This window comes from Callithrix jacchus, chromosome 9 (genome assembly GCF_049354715.1).
Source record: "Callithrix jacchus isolate 240 chromosome 9, calJac240_pri, whole genome shotgun sequence".
Classification (NCBI taxonomy): Eukaryota; Metazoa; Chordata; class Mammalia; order Primates; family Cebidae; genus Callithrix; species Callithrix jacchus.
This window is the reverse complement of record NC_133510.1, coordinates 94,570,895-94,592,740: the sequence shown is the minus strand read 5'-3', so window position 1 is coordinate 94,592,740 and position 21,846 is coordinate 94,570,895. Positions and strand designations below refer to the sequence as shown.

The window sequence follows — 21,846 nt, the reverse complement described above, 5'->3', positions numbered from 1 at the left end:
CCAAAGTGCTGGGATTACAGGCTTGAGCCACCATGCCCAGCCCTGATTTTTTTTTTCTTGTAAATTTGTTTTAAGTTATTTGTAGATTCTGGATATCAGTCCTTTGTCAGATTGATAGACTGCAAAAATTTTCTCCCATTCTGTAAGTTGTCTATTCACTCTGATGATAGTTTCTTTTGCTGTGCTGAAGCTCTTTTGTTTAATAAGGTTCCCTTTGTTAATTTTAGCTTTTGTTGCAATGGGTTTTTGGGGTTTTAGTCATGAAGTCTTTGCTCATGCCTATCTCCTGAATGGTATTGTATAGGTTTTCTCCTCAGGTTTTAATGGTTTTATATATTACCCTTAAGTCTTTAATCCATCTTGAGTTAATTTTTGTATAATATGTAAGAAAGGAGTCCAGTTTCGGTTTTCTGCATATGGCTAGCCAGTTTTCCCAACACTATTTATTATATAGAAAATCCTTTCCCAACTGCTTTTTGTGTCAGGTTTGTCAAAGATCAGATAGTTGTAGATGTGTGGTGTTATTTCTGAGGGCTCTGTTCTGTTCCATTAGTCTACATATCTGTTTTGGAACAAGTACCATGGTGTTTTAATTATTGTTGCCTTGTAGTATAGTTTGAAGTCAGGCAGTGTGATGCTTCCAGTTTTGTTCTTTTTGCTTATGATTTTCATGGCTATATAGGCTCTTTTTTGGTTCCATATGAAATTTAAGGTAGTTGGTTCAAATTCTGTGAAGAAAGTCACTGGTAGCTTGATGGGAATATCATTGAATCTATAAATTACTTTGGGCAGTATAGCCATTTTCATGGTATTGATTTTTCCTATCCATGAACGTGGAATGTTTTTCTACTTGTTTGTTTCCTCTCTTATTTCCTTGAGCAGTGCTTTGTAGTTCTCCTTCAAGAAGTCCTTCACATCACTTGTAAGTTATATTCCTAGGTATTTTAGTCTCTTTGTAGCAATTATAAATGGGAGTTCACTCATAATATGGCTCTCTGTTATTGGTATATGGGAATGCTTGTGATTTTGGCACATTGATTTTGTATCCTGATACTTTGCTGAAGTTGCTTATCAGCTTAAGGTGTTTTGGGGCTGAGATGATGGGGTTTCTAAATATACAATCCTGTTATCTGCAAACAGAGACAATTTGACTTTTCCTCTTTCTATTTGAATATACTTTATTTCTTTCTCTTGCTTGGTTGCCCTGGCCAGAACTTTCAATACTGTGTTGACTAGGAGTGTTTAGAGAGGGCATCCTTGTAGTGTACCAGTTTTCAAAGGGAATGCTTTCAGCTTTTGTGTATTCAGTATGATATTGGCAGTGGGTTTGTTATAAATGGCTTTTATTGTTTTGAGACCCTGTTTACCTGGGTATCACCAGCAGAGGTTTCAGGATAGCAAAGATTCATCCCAGAGGGGCTAAAGCTTCATCCCAGAGGGACATCCACCAAATGCCAGAGGAGCTCTCCTATTTGAGGTATCTGTTGACCCCTGCTGGGAGTTGTCTCCCAGTCAGGAGACACAGGTGTCAGAGACCCATTTGAGGAGGCAGTCTGTCTATTAGCAGAGCTGGAGCACTGTGCTGAGAGATCTGATTCTCTCTTCAGATGCACCAAGTGGGAATGTTTATGTCTGCTGAAGCTGATCCCACAGCCATCCCTTTCCCCAAGTGCTCTGTCCCAGGGAGAAAGGAGTTTTATTTATAAGCTCCTGACTGGGGCTGCTGCCTTTCTTTCAGAGATGCCCTGCCCAGAGAGTTTTTGATTTGCATTTCTCTAATGCTTCTCTAGAGAGGTAACCTGGATACAGCAGCTTTGCCATGCTTTGGTGGGTTCTACACATTTCATATTTCTTGGTGGTTTTGTTTGCACTGTTTGGGGAAAATCACATACTCAAGCCTCAGTAATGGTGCATACCCTTCCCTGCACCAAGCTCGAGTGTCCCAGGTCAGCTTCAGACTGCTGTATTGTCAGCGAGAATTTCAAGCTACTGGATCTTAGCTTGCTAGGCTCCATGGAAGTGAGACCTGCTTAGCAAGACCTCTTGGCTCCCTGGCTCAGCCCTCTTTCTAGGGCAGTGAACAGTTCTGTCTTGCTGGCATTCCAGACACCACTAATGTATGAACAAAACAAAACAAAACAAAAACTCCTGCAGCTAGCTCAGTGTCTGATCAAATGGCCACCCAGTTTTGTGCTTGAAATCCAGCTCCCTGGTGGTGTAGGCACCCAAGAGAATCTCCTGGTCTGCAGGTTGTGAAAACCATGGAAAAAGCACAGTATCTGGTTTGGATAGCACCATCCTTCAAGGAAAAATCCCTTATGGCTTCCCTTGGCTAGGGGAGGGAGTTCCCCAACCCCTTGCAATTCCCGGGTGAGGCAGTACCCCACGCTGCTTCTGCTCATGCTCTATGGGCTGCACCCACTGTCTAACCAGTCCAGATGAAATAAGCTAGTTCCTCAGTTGGAAATGCAGCAATCACCCACCTTCTGCATTGGTCTCCCTGGGAGCTGCAGACTGGAGCTCTTCCTACGTGACCATCTTGCCCTGGAAAGACCAATCTCAACTTTCAACATTGAAATCCTCAGGATTCAATATTGTAATCACTTTTCTTTTAAACCTATAATGGTCCATAATCTTTCTAGTGCAATAGCTTTATAGTGCAGTTTAGACTAATAACCTTAAATTTATATTTTTTAACCTACTTAGTTTGTATAAGTTTTAGACTTGTATATTAGACATTATATTTCAAAATCGATATTCTTTACCATAAAACTTGATCTCCTCAACTTCTGCACCTGTTCTTTGCTTACTATTTTCACTGTAATAAATGACAAGATATTTTACTCTATTATTTAACACCCAAACTTTTGAGACTTCCTTGATATTTCTTCTATGATCTGTCTATATTCAATCCATCTTCAAGTGTTGCTAGTTCCATTTACTGGCAATAAAGGACTAGTATGTTTTGGAACAATTATCTTGAGAACAACTAGAATATTTGATAAAATAATACATGTTTAATGGTGTAGTGGAGCTACTGTGGCAGTGAGAATTAGCAGACTCAAGATTAGGTAGAGAAGAGAAGCCAAAAGCAGTAATACCAAGAGAAATAATTGTATTTTTTTTTTGAAATTTCATTTTCTTTTGAGTTGTGGATTCCAAAAGCAGCAGGTGATATTTTGAGACATATGAACAGAGCTTGAGCAATGTACCTAAACTGAAGACACAAAATTGTTGATGAGGTAGAGACAAGAAAAGACACACTGGTAAATATCTTTGGCTTTGAGTTGGAACCCCTAAGGGCTATACCCTAGAAATTGGAGTGAACTGGAATAGGCAGTTCACACTGAGACTGAAGCCCAGTTACCAACCAGCTAGATTATAAATTGGATTAAGATAGACATTCTATATACTAGCTGCCACCCAAAAGCAAAATAAATCCTCTCTTATGAAATATAACATTATACAGATTTTTTCAATTATATCTACAACTTTTCATATATTTATATCTGGCATTCAGTAATATATAAGACATACAACATATCCAAACACATACTCACATGTAAATATATAAAATAGAACTATATTTATAAGAAATCTAAATAATAAAAACATATTTATATAAATCTAGATAATAGAGTTATTATATAGATATTAAAATACCTGTATTAAAGTATTTAAAAGACAAAATAAAATTTCAATTGATAGTTACAGAAAATTATGTGATGATTAAGAACTGAAAATACAGTTACTTAAGATATTGGTGAACTTGTTTAATATCATATTAGTCACATTGAGGAGGAAAGAGTTATATTGGAAGATGAGTCAGATCAAATGATTTCAACAGAAGCATGAAGATAAATGTTTCAAAAAACAAAAATGCAGAAAAGATTATTATTTTTATTTTAAATTGTACTTTAAGTTCTGGAGTACATGTGCAGATCTTGCAGGGTTGTTGCATATACCATGGTGGTTTGCTGTCTCCATCCGCCCGTCACCTACACCAGCCATTTCTCCCAGTGTTATCCCTACCCAACTTACCCACCCCCTGCTGTCCTTCTGCTGGTCCCACACCCTCCAACATACCCCTGTGTATGGTGTTCCTCTCCCTGTGTCAATGTGATCTCATTGTTCAACACCCTCCTATGAGTGAGAACAGCAGTGCTTCATTTACTTTTCTTGTGTCAGTGGGCTGAGAATGATGGTCTCCATATTCATTCATGTCCCTACAAAGGACATAAACTCATCATTTCCTATGGCTGCATAGTATTTCATGGTGTATATGTGCCACATTTCTTTGTCCAGTCTGTCATCGATGGGCATTTGTGTTGGTTCCAGGTCTTTGCTATTGTAAACAGTGCTGCAATGAACATGTCTGTGCATGTCTTTATAGTAGAACAACTTATAGTCCTTTGGATATATACTCAGTAATGGGATCTCTGGGTCAAATGAAATTTCTGTTTCTAGGTCCTTGAGGAATTGCCACACTGTCTTCCACAATGGTTGAAATAATTTACACTCCCATCAACAGTGTAAAAGTATTCATTTTTCTCTACATCCTCTCCAGCATCTGTTGTCTTCAGATTTTTTAATGATCGCCATTCTAACTGGTGTGAAATGGTATCTCAATATGGTTTTAATTTGCATTTCTCTAATGACCAGTGATAATGAGCATTTTTTTCAGATTTTTGTTGCCCTCATAAATGTCTTCTTTTGAAAAGTGTCTGTTCATCTCCTTTGCCCACTTTTGAATGGGTTTGTTTGTTTTTCCTTGTACATCTGTTTTAGTTCTTTGTAGATTCTGGATATGAGTCCTTTGTCTGATAGGTTGATTGCAAAATTTTTTTCCCCATTCTGTTGGTTGCCACTTCACTCTAATGACTGTTTCTTTGCTGTGCAGAAACTTGTAAGTTTAATTAGATTCCATTTGTCTATTTTGGCTTTTGGTGCCATTACTTTTGGTGTTTTAGTCATGAAGTCCTTTCCTATGCTTATGTCCTGAATAGTTTTACCTAAGTTCACACTTACTTGTGGGATGTACAAATCAAAACAGTAGAGTTTGATTAGGCCCCATTTGTCTATTTTGGCTTTTGTTGCCAATGCTACTGGTGTTTTCATCATGGAATCCTTGCCTACGCCTGTGTCTTGAATGGTTTTGCCTAGATTTTCTTCTAGGGTTTTTATGGTGTTAGGTCCTATGTTTAAGTCTTCAACCCATATGGAGTTAATTTTAGTATAAGGTATCAGGAAGGTCCAGTTTCTGCTTTCTGCACGTGGCTAGCCAGTTTTCCAACACCATTTGTTAAACAGGGAATCCTTTCCCCATTGCTTGTTTTTGTCAGGTTTGTCAAAGATCAGATGGTTGTAGATGTGTGATGTTGCCTCCAAGGCCTCTGTTCTGTTCCATTGGTATTTATCTCTGTTTAGGTACAAGTACCATGATGTATTGATTACTGTGCCCTTGTAGTATAGTTTGAAGTTAAGTAGTATGATGACTCCAGCTTTGTTCTTTGCTTAGAATTGACTTGGCTATGTGGGCTCTCTCTTGGTTTCATATGAAGTTTAAGGTGGTTTTTTCCATTTCTGTGAAAAAGGTCACTGGGAGCTTGATGGGGATAGCATTGAATCTGTAAATTACTTTGGCCACTTTATGGCCATTAGTATGGCCATATTCATGATACTGATTTTTCCTAACCATGAGCATGGAATGTTTCTCCATCTGTTTGTGTCCTCTCTTACTTCGTTGAGCAATGGTTTGTAGTTCTCCTTGAAGAGATCCTTTATGTTCCTTGTTAGTTGTATTCCTAGGTATTTTATTCTCTTTGTAGCGATTGTGAATGGCAGTTCATTTTTGATTTGGCTCTCTTTACGTCTGTTATTGGTTTATAGGAATGCTTATAATTTTTGCAAACATATGAAAAATGCTCATCATCACTGGTTATTAGAGAAATGCAAATCAAGACTACATTGAGATACCATCTCATGCCAGTTAGAATGGTGATCATTAAAATATCTGGAGAAAACAGATGCTAGAGAGGATGTGGAGAAATAGGAACACTTTTACACTGTTGGTGGGAGTGTAAATTAGTTCAACCATTGTGGAAGACAGTGTGGTGATTCCTCAAGGATCTAGAAATAGAAATACCATTTGACCCAGCAATCCCATTACTGGATATGTACCCAAAGGATTATAAATCATTCTACTATAAGGACACATGCACACGAATGTTCATTGCAGCACTGTTTACAATAGCAAAGACCAGGAACCAACCCAAATGCCCATCGATGATAGACTGGACAGGGAAAATGTGGCACATATACACCATGGAATACTATGCAGCCATAAAAAACAATGAGTTCTTGTCCTTTGTAGGGACATGGATGAACCTGGAAACCCTCATTCTCAGCAAACTGACACAAAACAGAAAATCAAGCTACCACATGTTCTCGCTCATAGGTGGGTGTTGAACAATGAAAGCACATGAACACAGGGCAGGGAGCATCACACACTGGGGTCTGTTGGGGGGAAATAGGGAAGGGACAGTTGGGGGATGGGGAGTTGGGGAGAGAGAGCATGGGGAGAAATGCCAGATATAGGTGATGTAGAAGAAGGCAGCAAATCACACTGCCATGTGTGTACCTATGCAACCATCTTGCATGTTCTTCACATGTACCCCAAAACCTAAAATGCAATAATCAAAAAAATAAAAATAAAAATAAACAATAGAACTCATTAACATAGAGCACAGAATGATGGTTACCAGAGGCTAGGAAGGATAGTTAGGATAGGGGGTGGGAGAGTTTAGATGGGTATAGTTAATAGGTATAAAAATATAGAATATATGAATAAAATATAGTATTTGATAGCACAGCAGTGTGGCTATCATCAATAAGAATTTAATTATACATTTAAAAATAACTAAAAGAGTATAATTAGATTGTAACAGAAAGAATAAATACCTGAGGGAATAGATATCACATTTTACATAATATAATTATTACACATTACATGCCTGTATCAAAATATCTCATGAACCCCCAAAATGTGCACACCATGGTTATACACTATGTACCCATGAAAATTAAAATTAAAAACTAAAAACAAGTGGTCAGTCAAAAGATGAGAATAGCTAACCACTTTCTTTGCAATAAATAAATAAGTAAAGGCCAGAACAGTCCCCTCAAGAACGGTTTTACCATAAGTAAGCTTTAAGCAAAGGCCTTTGAGAAACATGGTTCTGTTGGTAAGTCCATCCTGTTTTGGAGGTGGAAGCAAAATATTCATTGAAAAGCCAGTGCCATTTTTTATGACCATCACATTTGGAAGAAAGGAATGCAACAGGTTATTTTAGTTCCTGCATTAATCCTAAATTTACTTTCTATATTCCAAAACTGTGAAATCCATGCAAACTTCAGACTTTTCTTTTGCTTCCCTTATGGCTCTGTCCAGATTAAAATAACAATGGTCATGTGGCATTATGGTTAATTAGCATCATTCACATGAGTTTGTTTTATATTAGCGCACTAAACAAAAAGAAATCTGATTTTAGTGTGAAGACAAAATCAGGTTTCAAATCTATAGGTAGGAAAGCCATATTCTGAACTGTGGAAAATCACCAAACAAATATTAGATGACAACCTTTGTCTAACAAGTGTTATCCTTGCCTTTCTCTCTGATTTGTTATCTAACCTCCTCAATTTTTACAGTGTGTAGTTGATAAGCTTTTATGTTACTGAACTGAAATACAAATAGATAAATGTAGTAAATCCTATATATGAGAAGAAATGTTTCCTTTGGTTATCAATTTAACCAGTCCTTTTGGAAATTTCATGTGTTCTACATAGGTGATTGGTAACACAAAGATGACCTCATGTATAATATAGGTTAAAATTTCCTAAATGTGTTGGCTGCAGTAGAGATTACATACAATATTTATCCCTGTTTGTAGTTTCATAAACTCATGCAGTTTAGCTTTGTGATCTGGCCATTTTACCATTTATATATGCTGAATGTTTCTTCAGTCTTGATTAATTGATGACATTCAAGTGGAAGAGCCAGGGAATCATAGACAGTTCGATAAAGTGGTAACCTAAATTTTGCTAAGTTTAATTTTCTCATTTTATATATACAGTGTGATAGGGATCCTTGAAAATAAAAGTCAGATTTCCATGGCAAAAGAAAAAGTCACACCTAGAAAAATCAGAATAAGAATTTATCCAAGGTTTTACACAAAATGTAATCGCCCAAAGTGTCTTCCACTCACTCTTGCCCTTTAGAACCTACTGCTATTTCAGATATCTTTCTTTGAAAGAACAAAAACTAGAAAAGTTACATGATAAATTATATTTAAATATAGATTTGCTACTAAAAGCTAAACAAGAATAATTCTGTACTTGAATTATGACAATGACAACTGCAGTAATGATGTTGATGATGATGATGATGGTGACAAAGGTAATGCAAATATATTGTAATGAATTTTAAAAATAATGAAGGTTATATAATAAAACATAAAACTCTCATTCCTGCCCCTAGTGTCTACTTATCACCTAAAACCACTTTTTAGTATCGCCTTTCTCTTGTAATATATCTTCTATATCACAAATAGATCTGCTTCATTCTTTGTAATAACTTCAGATTCTCTTGAATAAATGTATTATATTTACCTAACCAGTACTCTGTTCACCATATTTGTGTGAATTATAGCTCTTAGCATGTGGCAATAGTACAAAAAATATAGTTTTATAAATCTGTGTATTTGTTATATGATTTTTGAAGTGGTATGTCTGTGTCATAGCTTAATGTTCAAAAATATTTGTAACACATATGACAAGAGACTCAATACTTTAAATGGTGATAAGCTGTTACAAAGAAAAAAGAAAATGAAAAAAATAAACTCAACTGAAAAATCCTAAAGGATATAAATAGATTCACCCAAAAATTCTAACTAAATGACCAATATACAAGTAAAAAAACATTTAGCCTTCCTCATCCTTAAATAAGTGCAAATTAAAAAATTGTGTGTGTGTGTGTGTGTGTATGTGTGTATTTGTGAATTCAACAGATTGGCAAAGGCAGAAACATTTGTTACCACGTAGCATTAGTGAAGTTGTGTTACAGGGCATGCAATGTAATGCAATCTCTTTACATGACAGCGTTATCTATACAAAATTACAATTAGTACGTTTATATTAGCCTTTACTGGGACTTTAAAAATGGTTTTTGGAAGATTAGGATAAAAAACTGTCAAAAAATTGCTGGAATATGAAACTTATTACAGTCATAAGCATGTACAGTTGAGCTGTGTGTGTGGGGGGGTTATTCTGTTGATTTATGTATGAGTGCCATATAAGTTCATTTCAATCACATTTAGTTTATTCACTTGGTTTCATTCTGAAGGAATGAATTCATTCTGATCATTTTGTCTGTGGTTGAGAAAATTGAACTCTTAACAGATTGCAGTCCCAGAAGAAATTGCCTACTGTTAGAGCTGCAAGTAATTGCTAAACTCCCACGTGCCTCAAGGGAGAAAGTATGTCCTTGATTAGAAAAACATGCAAGGAAGATGAGGAAGTAAGCTCATAGTTAATGGGCAAGATAGCATTCTGTGTTAAGTGCTTTAGAGCAACAAGATATATTCTTCTCCATTTTTTACTAACTAGAGGATTAATTTATATTCCAAAAGAAATGTTAAAATTCTAATCATTCATCATTAAGTAGGGATTCTATATCTTCTCATTACCATACAGAAGGACAGTTTAATTCAATTGAGGTAGATAAATAAAAATCCAAGGGACTTATTTAAATTCATTTAATATATAATTCTAAATTACATACTTCTGACAACACTGCTACAAATTAAATAAGATATTTTACTATCCAATTACGATGAATCCTACAGTCAGAAAATCAATATGCTATAGCAATATAAACACATAGATTGTTTCTACTGTGCAAGACACTTAGTTTCATGTCTTTTGAGAAGCAAAATATATATATTTTGATTAATTCACATAATTTCAGATTACATTTTGACAATAAACTGATATATAACCTCTGTCAGTTTAGGTCATCAGAGTTTACTTATTAATTTGAAGTCACTTAATATATGACTGGAACAGTTAATCTGGATTGTGTGTGTGTGTGTGTGTGTGTGTGCGCACGCGCGCACGCGTGTGTGTGTGGTTGATCCTTGAGCCACATGGGGGTAGGAGCTCTTAATCCCAGTGCAGCCAAAAAATCTGCACATAACTTTTGATACCCCACAAACTTAATCATTAATAACCAACTGTTGAATGGACGCCTGATATCGTAAACAATGGATTAATTCATATGTTATATTATATGCTGTATTCTTACAATAAAGTAAGGTAGGGGGAAAATGTCATTAAGGAAATCAAAAACAGTAGCAAATTTATTTACTGAGTGGAAGTGGATCATCATAAAGGTATTCATCCTCATTGTCTTCATATTAAGTAGGCTGAGGAGTAAAAATAGTTCTTGCTGTGTCACTGGCGACAGAGGCAGAGTTGGAGGAAGTGGAATGGGAGGTAAGAGAGGTAGGAACACTTGGTGTAACTGTTATTGAAATGTGCATTATTGGGCCTATGGAGTTCAAACCTATGTTGTTCAAGGGTCAACTATAGATAGATAATGATAATGACAAATAGATGTATAGATAGATATATGTTGGTATATATATATATAGATAGATAGATAGATATAGATATAGATAGATAGCATACATATAGATAGGTATATATCAGTATATATATATATAAAGCATATATATTGGTTTGAACTCACTTAATATATTGACTAGAACAGAGTTAATTTTAGAGAGACTGTGTGTGTATGTGTGTGTGTGTGTGTGTGCATATGTATAAGCTCAGATATAAACATTCAGAAGTGAAATTGTTCACAAATATTACTATCTACCTTTGATACACTAAAGTGTAAGGTATATGTACAGTTAGACTTCATGTAAAGCAAATTAAGCTTTACACAGCCTTGTGATTGTGCCTTAATCTAATAACTCTCAAAGGAAATAGTGGATATGGTTTAAATGAAACACCCTCCTAACAGTATTATTTTTCAGTAAGGTCAAGAAAAGATTATATATGTATAATAATGGGTGGATGTGGATAAACTTTTATTTCTGTTTCAGTAGATATAGATGAGACATTTTGATTAAAGTGGAGACTAAATGACCATAACTTTCATATAGAATGCCTCAATAATCAAAACTAAGACTTTTGTTGTTCTAATTATTCATTCTTGCAAATTATTTTTATTTAAAAGACCAGTATTGCTTAGTACATTGTATATAATACTTCATGTGATTCTTTACAAAAACAAATACACTGTAAACAAAATAGTATTATTTTTCTTTTTCATGGTAAGAAAATTAAGCTTTATTGATAGTAGAGAATTTCCTCAATCTTGTGGAAATGGCAAATTATAAAGCTAATTTTATCAAAATATAATGTAAACTTTTCCAAGAAATATAAATGCTATAAGAAACAATACATTAAAAAGTTAACAATAGGATATAGGACTACTCTGTTGTTTCAAGATCTTAAATAGAAACCTAGCCTTGACATAGTATTCTTTCAAGTCTGCTATACATTTTGAGAATCATGGAAATATTAAATGCTTTAAAATACAAAATTGATACACTCAACTAATGTTTAAATAAATCCAAGGTTTTTGATTATGGGCATACCTAATTTTATTACACTTCATTGCATTTTGTAGATGTTGCACTTTTCTACCCATTGATGATTTGTTGCCACTCTGCACTAAAGTCTATGATGTCATTTTTCCAACAGCTTGTGCTTATTTCAAGTCTCTGTCACATTTTTGTAATTCTCACAATATTTTCAACTTTTGTTATTATATCTGTTATGGTGATCTCTGATTAATGATCTTTGATCTTTGATGTTATTATTGTAATTGTTTTAGGGTGCCATGAGCTGTACCCTTATAAGACAGTAAACTAAATTAATGAAGTTATGCTTGTTCTCACTGCTCCACCAACCAGCCATTTCCCAATCTCTCCTCTCTTTGGGCTTCCCTAGTAGGGAATACAATATTGTTGCATATTGATATACAACAGTATTGAAATTGGGCCAATTAGTAACCCTACAATCATCGCTAAGGGTTCAAGTAAAAGAATGATTTTTGCATCAGTCACTTTAAGTCAAAGCTAGACATGAGTAATCTTAGTAAGGAGAGCATGTCAAAACCAAAACGGGCTGAAAGGTAGGACTCTTGTGCCAATTAGCCATATGTGTATGCAAGGGAAAACTTTTTGAAAGAAATGAAAAGGCCTACACCAGTGAATACAAGAAGTATAAGAATGTTAAACTGCCTTATTAGTAATATGGAGAAAGTTTTAGTGGTCTGGGTTAAGTTGGTTTATAAAGTTTAAGGAAAAAGTCATCTCTAGAACATAAAATTGAAAGTTGAAACAGCAAGTTTTGATGTAGAAACTGCAGCAGGTTATCTAGAAGATCTAGCTAAGATTATTGATAAAGATAGCTACCCTAAACAACAGATTTTTTTTTCTCTCAAATAAGATCTTTCTCTGTTTCCCAGGGAAGAGTACAATGGCATGACAAAAGCCCACTATAGCCTCAACCTCCTGGGCTTAAGATATCCTCTCACCTCAGCCTCTCAAGTAGCTGAGTCTTGCAAGTGTATGCCAGCACATTCAGGTTTTTTTTTTTATTCTTTTGTAGAGATGACCTCTTACCATGTTGCCCACACTAATCTTGAATTTCTGGGCTCAAGGAATTGTGCCACTTTGGCCTCCCAAAGTGTGCCTGGCCCAGATTTTTAATGTAGATTAAATAGCCTTATCTTAAAAGAAGGTGCCATCTAGGACTGTCATATCTATGAAGGAAAAGTCAATGTCTGAATTCAAAGCTTCAAAAGGCAGACTGACTCTTGTTAGGGGCTAATGCAGATAATGACTTTAAGTTTAAATCAATGCTAATTTACAATTCTGGAAATCCTATGGCTCTTAAAAATAATGCTAAATCTGCTCTGCATGTGCTGTATAATTGGAACAACAAAATCTGGATGACAGCACACCTGTTTAGAGCATGGTTTCCTGAATATTTAAAGTCTGCTATTGAGACCTACTGCTCAGAAAAATAGATTCCTTTCAAAATATTACTGCTCATTGACAATGTTCCGGTCACCCAAGACCTCTGATTGTGATGTACAAATAAAGTTATTTTTATGCCTACTGACATATTCACTCTGCAGCCCATGGACCAAGACTTTCAAGTCTTATTATTTAAGAAATATATTTTTAAGACCATATCTGCCATAGAGAGATTCCACTGATAGATCAAGGCAAAGTATATTAAAAACCTTCTAGAAAGAATTCACTTTTATAAATGGCACTAAGAACATTTATGATTTGTGCATGGAGGTCAAAATATCAGCATTAATAGGAGTTTGAAATAAGTTGATTCCAGCCCTCATGCACAATTTTGAGATGTTTCAAGTGTTCAGTGGAGGAAGTAATTGTAGATGTGGTAAAAATGGCAAGTGAGCTAGAACTAGAAGTGGAGCCTGAAGATGTTATTGTTGAAATTTCATGAGCACATGTAAATAGATGAGTTGCTTCATATGGATGAACAAAGAAAGTAATTTCTTGGGATGAAACAAACTGTTGGTTTGGAAACAAACAAAACTTTAGGATAAACATTATTAATAAAGCTGAGGCAGTATTTGAGAGGATTGGTTCCAATTTTGAAAGTTCTATTGTAGGTAAAATGCTATATAACAGTATCACATGTTATAGAGCTTTTTTTTTTTTTTTTTTTTTGAGACAGAGTCTCATTGCATTGCTAGGTGGCAGGCTTTAGTGCAGTGACACCACCTCTGCTCACTGCACCCTCTGCCTCCTGTTCAAGCAGTTCTCCTCCCTCAGCCTCCCGAGTAGTTGGGACTACAGGTGTGCACCACCATGCTCAGCTAATTTTTGTATGTTTTGTAGAGACAGGGTTTCACCATGTTGGCCAGGATGTACATTCATAGTCAATGCTGATTAAGATGTGGTAAATACTCTTGAACTTCTGAGGTGTGCAGTATGATACTATTGTGCAAACTTTCCAGTAAGCAATTTCTTTAAAGTTATTCATAATTGTCTCTGGTTCCACTTCCAGGGATATGAGCTGTCTTACATCAGCTTCCTTAACATGTAAATTTTCTTAAATCCATGTTTAACTTAAACGAGAAATCAAGCCTAAGAAGGAATTTGGGTGCAATAATTTATTGAATCTTGATTTTTTAATTACGGCCATTCTTGCAAGAGTAAGGTGGTTTTAATTTGCATCTGGATGTGGTGAAATGGGAACAATTTTACACTGATGGTGGGAATATGTAAATTAGTACAATCACTATGGAAAACAATATGGAAATACTTAAAGAACTAAAGTAAATATACCAATTATTCCAGCAATCTCTCTACTGTGTATCTATCCAAAGGAAACAAGTCATTATATAAGACACATACACATATATGTTTATAGCAGCAAAATTTGCAATTGCAAATATAAGGAACCAACTTAAGTGCCCACCAACCAATGAGTGAATAAAGAAAATATGGTATATATACACCATAGAATACTACTCAGCCATAAAAAAGAATAAAATAATGTCTTTGGCAGCAACTTAGATAGAGCTTGAGGCCTTATTCTAACTGAAGAATGGAATGGAAACCCAAATATAATATGTTCTCACTTATAAGTGGGAGCAAAGCTATGAGGATGCAAATACAAAGAATGATATAATGAACTTTGAGGACTCAGATGGGCAAGGTTGGGACTCAGATTGAGTTATAAAAGACTACATATGGGGTATAACATACACTGCTCAGGTGACAGGTACACCAACAACTCAGAAATCACCACTAAAGAACATCCATGTAACCAAAATTCACGTGTACCCTAAATAAATTTGAAATACAAGTATAAATTAATTTTAAAATAATACTAATAATTTATTGATTCGATGTAGGGAGAGAAACAGTATGGGAATAAAGAAAGCCAAAAGTGGGTAAACATTCATCTAAGGTAAAATCTATGCCTGGCTCTCCTGAGTTGCCATCCTAGCTGCCAGTAACAGGAGCTAGGGAAGTGCTAAACTTGAACACTAGCAACCAACATATTTACCAGGAGATGGGCACATTGGCCCAATAAAGAGGATTCAGTCAATACACCAAAACATATCTACCAGATAGTTTTGGAAATACTCACAAATACAGGCTCAAGATTTTGTGCATAGCTGGTCACTACACTGTTGCACTCATTAAAAATTGGTTCTTGGTTCTAATAAGTTTTTTTCTTTTTAGTAGTACAACTGTTTTCATTCAGTAGTATAAAATCTCTAGTAATTTGGAATAAAGGATAAATGAAAAAATATAAAAACAAGATAGGCTTTCATCTCAGAAATTTAGTTATTAAGCTTATATTTTAAAATTAAAATTGCTAATATATTAAATTATAAGAACAGAGTTTGTTATGTTTCTTATTTTTGTTATTTTGTGTCAGAGCCAGATACAAAATTTGAATGACCCAGTATAAAATGAAAATGTGAAACCCCTTGCTAACAATTGATAAGAATTTCAAAACAGCAACAGCAGAGCCATAAACGATGATGACCTTTTAACTGTGGGGACTGTTTAACTGCAGAGATTATATGCCCACAAAATCTGTCCTGCCTTGGGAACAGACAGTACAATTTTAAATGGAAAGAATTTCAATTTTGATATGTTGCCATGTGCTAGTGATTATTTCTCGTGTTACATAAGTACCTTCATATACAATAAACCCTTTAGATTCTAAATTTTTGGAAGTTTTTTATTTCATTTATTTATTAAATGAAAAGACAATCAGATCAGTATTGTAATAAAATATACACTTGAAGGATAAATAACTTAAAAACACATAACATATTTAAAAGTTAGCCACATTTTTAAAGTTAAATATTTTTGAAATGTATACATACAGAATTTACTCTTCTTTATCCTGCAACAATAAAATATAACATTGTAACTCAAAAAAATAAAAGGAAGGCATAGGGAGCAATAAAGTGTTTTCCAAAATTAAGATGTTTATCTGTTCTCATCCCATGAAGAACACAATCAATTCCTAACCATAAAAAATAAGAAAATATTCAGACAGATTATATAAGTCAACAGCAGGAACTCAAAAAACCTGAGGAAATAAATATGCTGGGCGGTGTTTTATCAGCATAGGAGCAATGAGTTGTTTGGGGGATGCTGGAATCTCTTGAGTAAGATCCACTTGACAGAGCTTTTGTGCTATCTGATGTCACTGTGACTCATGACAAAACTATTATTTTTGAAAACTAGCATTTTCTCTGAGCATGAATCACTAACTGACTTTTAAAAAATATGTTCATCCTGTAGCCACAGAAGAAACAAAATTAATTTTGAAGAAGGTGAGAATCGAGTAGCCAGGGTGCTTAGAGTCTCATGTCAGATACCAGGAAGGAAAAGCTCCATTGAGTTCATACATAAAAGGTAGCTGCCAATAGTAGATAATTTTGCCTCCCCTGGCTCCCTTCTCTATCACAGTCTATATTTTTCCACCACCCAATACCTATTGATTTACAGACATTAAGCCAGAAAACAAAAGCCATCCTCCCTCTATGAGACTAATAATAAGCATTGATAAAATCATTTCATGTATAGAAATTTTGTTAAAAGGTTAGCATTGTAACATTTCAGTCCATCTGTCTACTATTTATTCTCAAAGTGTCTCTAGATCCAGTTTTGTTTCTCCTTAAGTGTTATGGAATTGTTCCACTCAAATACATAAGGCTGAAACACACACACACACACACACAATGCTACTTTTACTATTATATTCAGCAATTCCACTTATATTGAAAATAACAGTGTGACTGTTAACTTATGTCTTATATATAACAGATGGTTTAAATGATAGGTTTTTTTAGAGTAGATTTGATATAAAGGTAGTTATGAGACTATAAATCTCCCTCTCTGAGTATTGTTGATTTTGATGAATTGTTTCTTTTTTCTCCCAAATGACAATATGTTCAAACAGCTGTTGAACATTCAAACAACAACTATTAGGTTGACCCTACTCTCTGAGGATTTAGCATCTTATTCTGAAAATCTTCATTCATCTTTTTGGGTTCTAATATCATGTGGAATGCATCTGTTATAAATTAATATTATAAAATTAACATTTCTGGAATTATAAGGGCTTGTACCTCTATAGTAAATATATGCATTTTTAACTTTTGGAAGACTACTCTACAGGAAAGGGTAGTTTTATGAAAATATTGAATAAATGTATGAAATGGATAGTTATGATATGCAAAAATATTAGCTAAACTATTTTCTGAGCTTTTACAATGTATTAGTAGTTTTATGTGTATGAGTTTATTTTATTTTCTTAAAAGCTCCTATGAAGTCAGCACCATTGTTATCTCTATTTTAAGAATAAGGAATCTGAGACTCCAAGAATTTAAGTCACTTTCCCAAAGTCCCATAGCTTGGAAGTGAAGGAGCAAAGATTTGACTTTAGGCCCCACTGCCTACAGACTTATGTATTACACTATTATGTAAAAACAGATACACTATTAAATTCAGAGCCCCCTTTGTTTATTAATTGACATTTTAAACATTTATTAAATTATTGATCTGTGGGGTAGACAGGTATGTTAGAAGCATATTAGAAAATGGTTTACAGATATTATGCTTTATTACATCATGTGAGTCCTCATGAGCATTGCAGATATTTCATATGAGGTGCAACAGCACTAAATTTTATTATCATGTTAACAAAAATTTAAACTTTTATTAGAAAGTTAAATCTGATAGGCATCCATTGAATGGATAAAGGACATCTATTCCTGTTATGGAAATTGAGGGACAAAATAAAAACAGAGAGAAAACACTTCAGTATTTTTACCAAAATGAAGGTTAGCATTTCACTTTTCTTGTTGGCTTAAGTCTCATCTGCCTCTATGTGTGGGTTGCGCTTTGAAGACAAGTACACTAATGCTTTCATGTTGTGTTCCTAGTGACTAACTCATGATTTGACATGTGGTTAATTCATAGTAAATATATAGAAAGCAGGGAGACAGAGAGTGATATCGTTTGGTAGTGTCCCCACCTAAAATCTCATCTTTAATTGTAGCTCCCATCATTCTCGCGTGTTGTGAGAGAGACCCTGTGGTAGTGAATAAGTCTCATGAAACCTAATGATTTTATAAAGGGAAACTCCTTTCACTTGGCTTTTCATTTGCTCTTTGCCTGCCACCTTGAAAGATATGTTTTTCAATCTTCCACCATGATTGAGAGGTCTTCCCAGCCACCCAAAGAACTGTGAGTCCATTAAACCTATTTTTCTTTGTAAATTACACAGTCTTCGATATGTCTTTAACATCAGTGTGAAAATGGAGTAATATAGAGAAGGAGTGAGGAAAGAGGTAAAAGGGAAAAAGGAAGGAGGAAGGGTGGGAGTAAGGAAGGCAGGAAAATAAAAAGGAAGGAAGGAGAGAAGAAAGATGTAAAGAGAATAAGAGAAATTATTTAAGAAGATATTAAAACAATAACAGCTGTCATTGAGGAGTTAGAAAAAGAAGACCAAACAACAAATTAACATAAACTTTTTTTAAGTTTACTTCATAACATAGAGCATATTTGAGAATTGTCAAAATTCCACCATGTCACATGGAAACCTATATTTAAATCAAACTTTGTATATGTGGTAGTTCTAAATAGCCCTTTATTTTTAAAAGTGGGTAATAATATATCAATAAAACTAATTTATTCAGACATGTTTACCCACACACAAAATCTTTTAAACAGGGTTTCAAGAATCTGAATTTCAGGTATAACAGCTAATTGTCTTTTCTATTACATAAATATACTTTATTCTACAATTTTTTTCTTAAACTATGATATCAAGAAAACAAAAACAAAAACCAAGCATGCTAAAAAGCAGGAGTTGCAATTCTTGTCTCTGATAAAATAGACTTTAAAGTAACAATCAAAAGAGACAAAGAAGGACATTACATAATGGTAAAAGGATCAATGCAACAAGAAGAGCAAACAGTCCTAAATATATATGCACCCAATACAGGAGCACCCAGTTATATAAGGCAAGTTCTTAATGACTTACAAAGAGACAGACTCCCACACAATAATAGTGGGAGACTTTAACACCTCATTCTCAATATTAGACAGATCAATGAGACAGAAAATTAACAAGGATATCCAGGACTTCAAACTCAGATCGGGACCAAGCAAACCTAATGGACATTTAGAGAACTCTCCACCCCAAATCCACAGATTATACATTGTTCTCAGCACCACATTGCACCTACTCTAAAATTGACCACATAATTGGAAGTAAATCACTCCTCAGCAAATGCAAAAGAACAGAAATCATAACAAACAATCTCTCAGACCGCAGTGCAATCAAGTTAGAACTCAGAATTCAGAAACTAACTCAGAACCACACAGCTTCATGGAAACTAAACAACTGGCTCTTGAGTGTGTTGACTGGATAAACAATGAAATGAAGGCAGAAATAAAGATGTTCTTCAAAACCAACGAGAATGAAGATACAACATACCAGAATCTCTGGGACACATTTAAAGCAGTCTCTAGAGGAAAATATATAGCAATAAATATCCACATGAGAAGCAAAGAGATATCTAAAATCGACACCCTATCATCAAAATGGAAAGAGCTAGAGGAGCAAATCAAAAAAATTCAAAACCTAGCAGAAGACAAGAAATAACTAAGATCAGAGCAGAACTGAAGGAGATAGAGACACAAAAAACCCTTCAAAAAATCAATAAATCCAGGAGCTGGTTTTTCAAAAAGATCAACAAAAGAGACAAACCACTAGCTAGATTAATAAAAAAGAAAAGAGAAAACAATCAAATACATTCAATAAAAGCTATAAAGAGGAAATCACCACAGATTCCACAGAAATACAAACCAGCATCAGAGATTATTACAAACAACGCTATGCAGATAAACTAGCAAATCTGGAAGAAATGGATAAATTGCTGGAGACTTGCATGCTCCCAAGCCTAAACCAGGAAGAAGTTGAAACCCTGACTAGACCAATGACAAGGTCTGAAGTTGAGGCAGAAATTAAGAGTCTACCACCCAAAAAAAGCCCAGGTCCAGATGGGTTCACAGCCAAATTCTACCAGACATACAAAGAGGAGCTGTTATCATTCCTTCTGAAACTATTCCATTCAATCCAAAAAGAGGGAATCCTTCCCAAATCATCTTACGACACCAACATCAGCCTGATACCAAAACCTGGCAGAGAATCAGCAAGAAAAAAAAAACTTCAGGCCAATATTCATGATGAACATAGATGCAAATACCTTCAATAAAATACTGGCAAACCGATTGCAATAGCACAACAAAAAGCTTATCCACCACGATAAAGTAGGATTCATCCTGGGGATGCAAGGCTGGTTCAACATACGCAAGTCTATAAACGTAATTCACCAAATAAACAGAACCAAAGACAAAAACCACATGATTATCTCAATAGATGCAGAAAAGGCCTTTGTCAAAATTCAACAGCACTTTATGCTAAAAACCCTCAATAAAGTACATACTGATGCAACATATCTCAAAATAATAAAAGCTATTTATGACAAACCAACAGCCAATATCATACTGAATGGGCAAAAACTGGAAGCATTCCCTTTGAAATCTGGCACTAGACAAGGATGCCCTCTCTCACAACTCCTATTCAATATAGTATTGGAAGTTTTAGCCAGAGCAATCAGGCAGAGAAAAAGAAAGAAAGGATATTCAAATAGGAAAGGAGGAAGTCAACGTGTCTCTATTTGCAAACAACATGATTGTACGTCTAGAAGACCCCATTGTCTCATCCCAAAATCCCCTGAAACTGATAAGCAACTTCAGCAAAGTCTCAGGATACAAAATCAATGTTCAAAAAACACAAGCATTCCTATACACCAATAACAGACTTAAAGACAGCCAAATCAAGAACGAACTGCCATTCACAATTGCTACAAAAAGAAAAAAATACCTAGGAATACAACTTACAAGGAACGTAAAAGACCTCTTCAAGGATAACTATGAACCACTGCTCAACAAAATAAGAGAGGTCACAAACAGATGGAGAAACATCCCATGTTCATGGTTAGAAAGAATCAACATCATCAAATATCTATACTGCCCCAAGTAATTTACAGATTCAATGCTATCCCCATCAAGCTACCAATGACCTTCTACACAGAAATGGAAAAAACCACCTTAAACTTCATATGGAACCAAAAGAGAGCCCGCATAGCCAAGTCAATTCTAAGCAAAAAGAACAAAGTGGGAGGCATCACACTACCGGACTTCAAACTATACTACAAGGCTACAGTTATCAAAACAGCATGGTACTGGTACTAAAACAGAGATATAGACCAATGGAACAGAACAGAGGCCTCGGGGCAAACAACACATCTACAACCATCTGATCTTTGACAAACCTAACAAAAACAAGCAATGAGGAAAGGATTTCCTGTTGGATAAATGGTTTTGGGAATGTGCAGAAAGCAGAAACTGGACCCCTTCCTGACACCTTACACTAAAATTAATCCAGATGGATTAAAGACTTATACATAAGACCTAACACCATTAAAACCCTAGAAGAAAATCTAGGTGAAACCATTCAGGACATAGACGTAGGCAAGGACTTCATGACCAAAACACCAAACACACTGGCAACCAAAGCCAAAATAGACAGATGGGACCTAATCAAATTCCACAGATTCTG

General features: G+C 35.0%; 1 protein-coding gene across 15 annotated transcripts in view; it reads right to left on the bottom strand.

The window, feature by feature from the left end:
- MGAT4C (MGAT4 family member C) overlaps positions 1 to 21,846 on the bottom strand; it is a 934,265-nt gene that overhangs the window by 753,393 nt on the left and 159,026 nt on the right. The gene's annotated exons all lie outside the window — the stretch shown is intronic.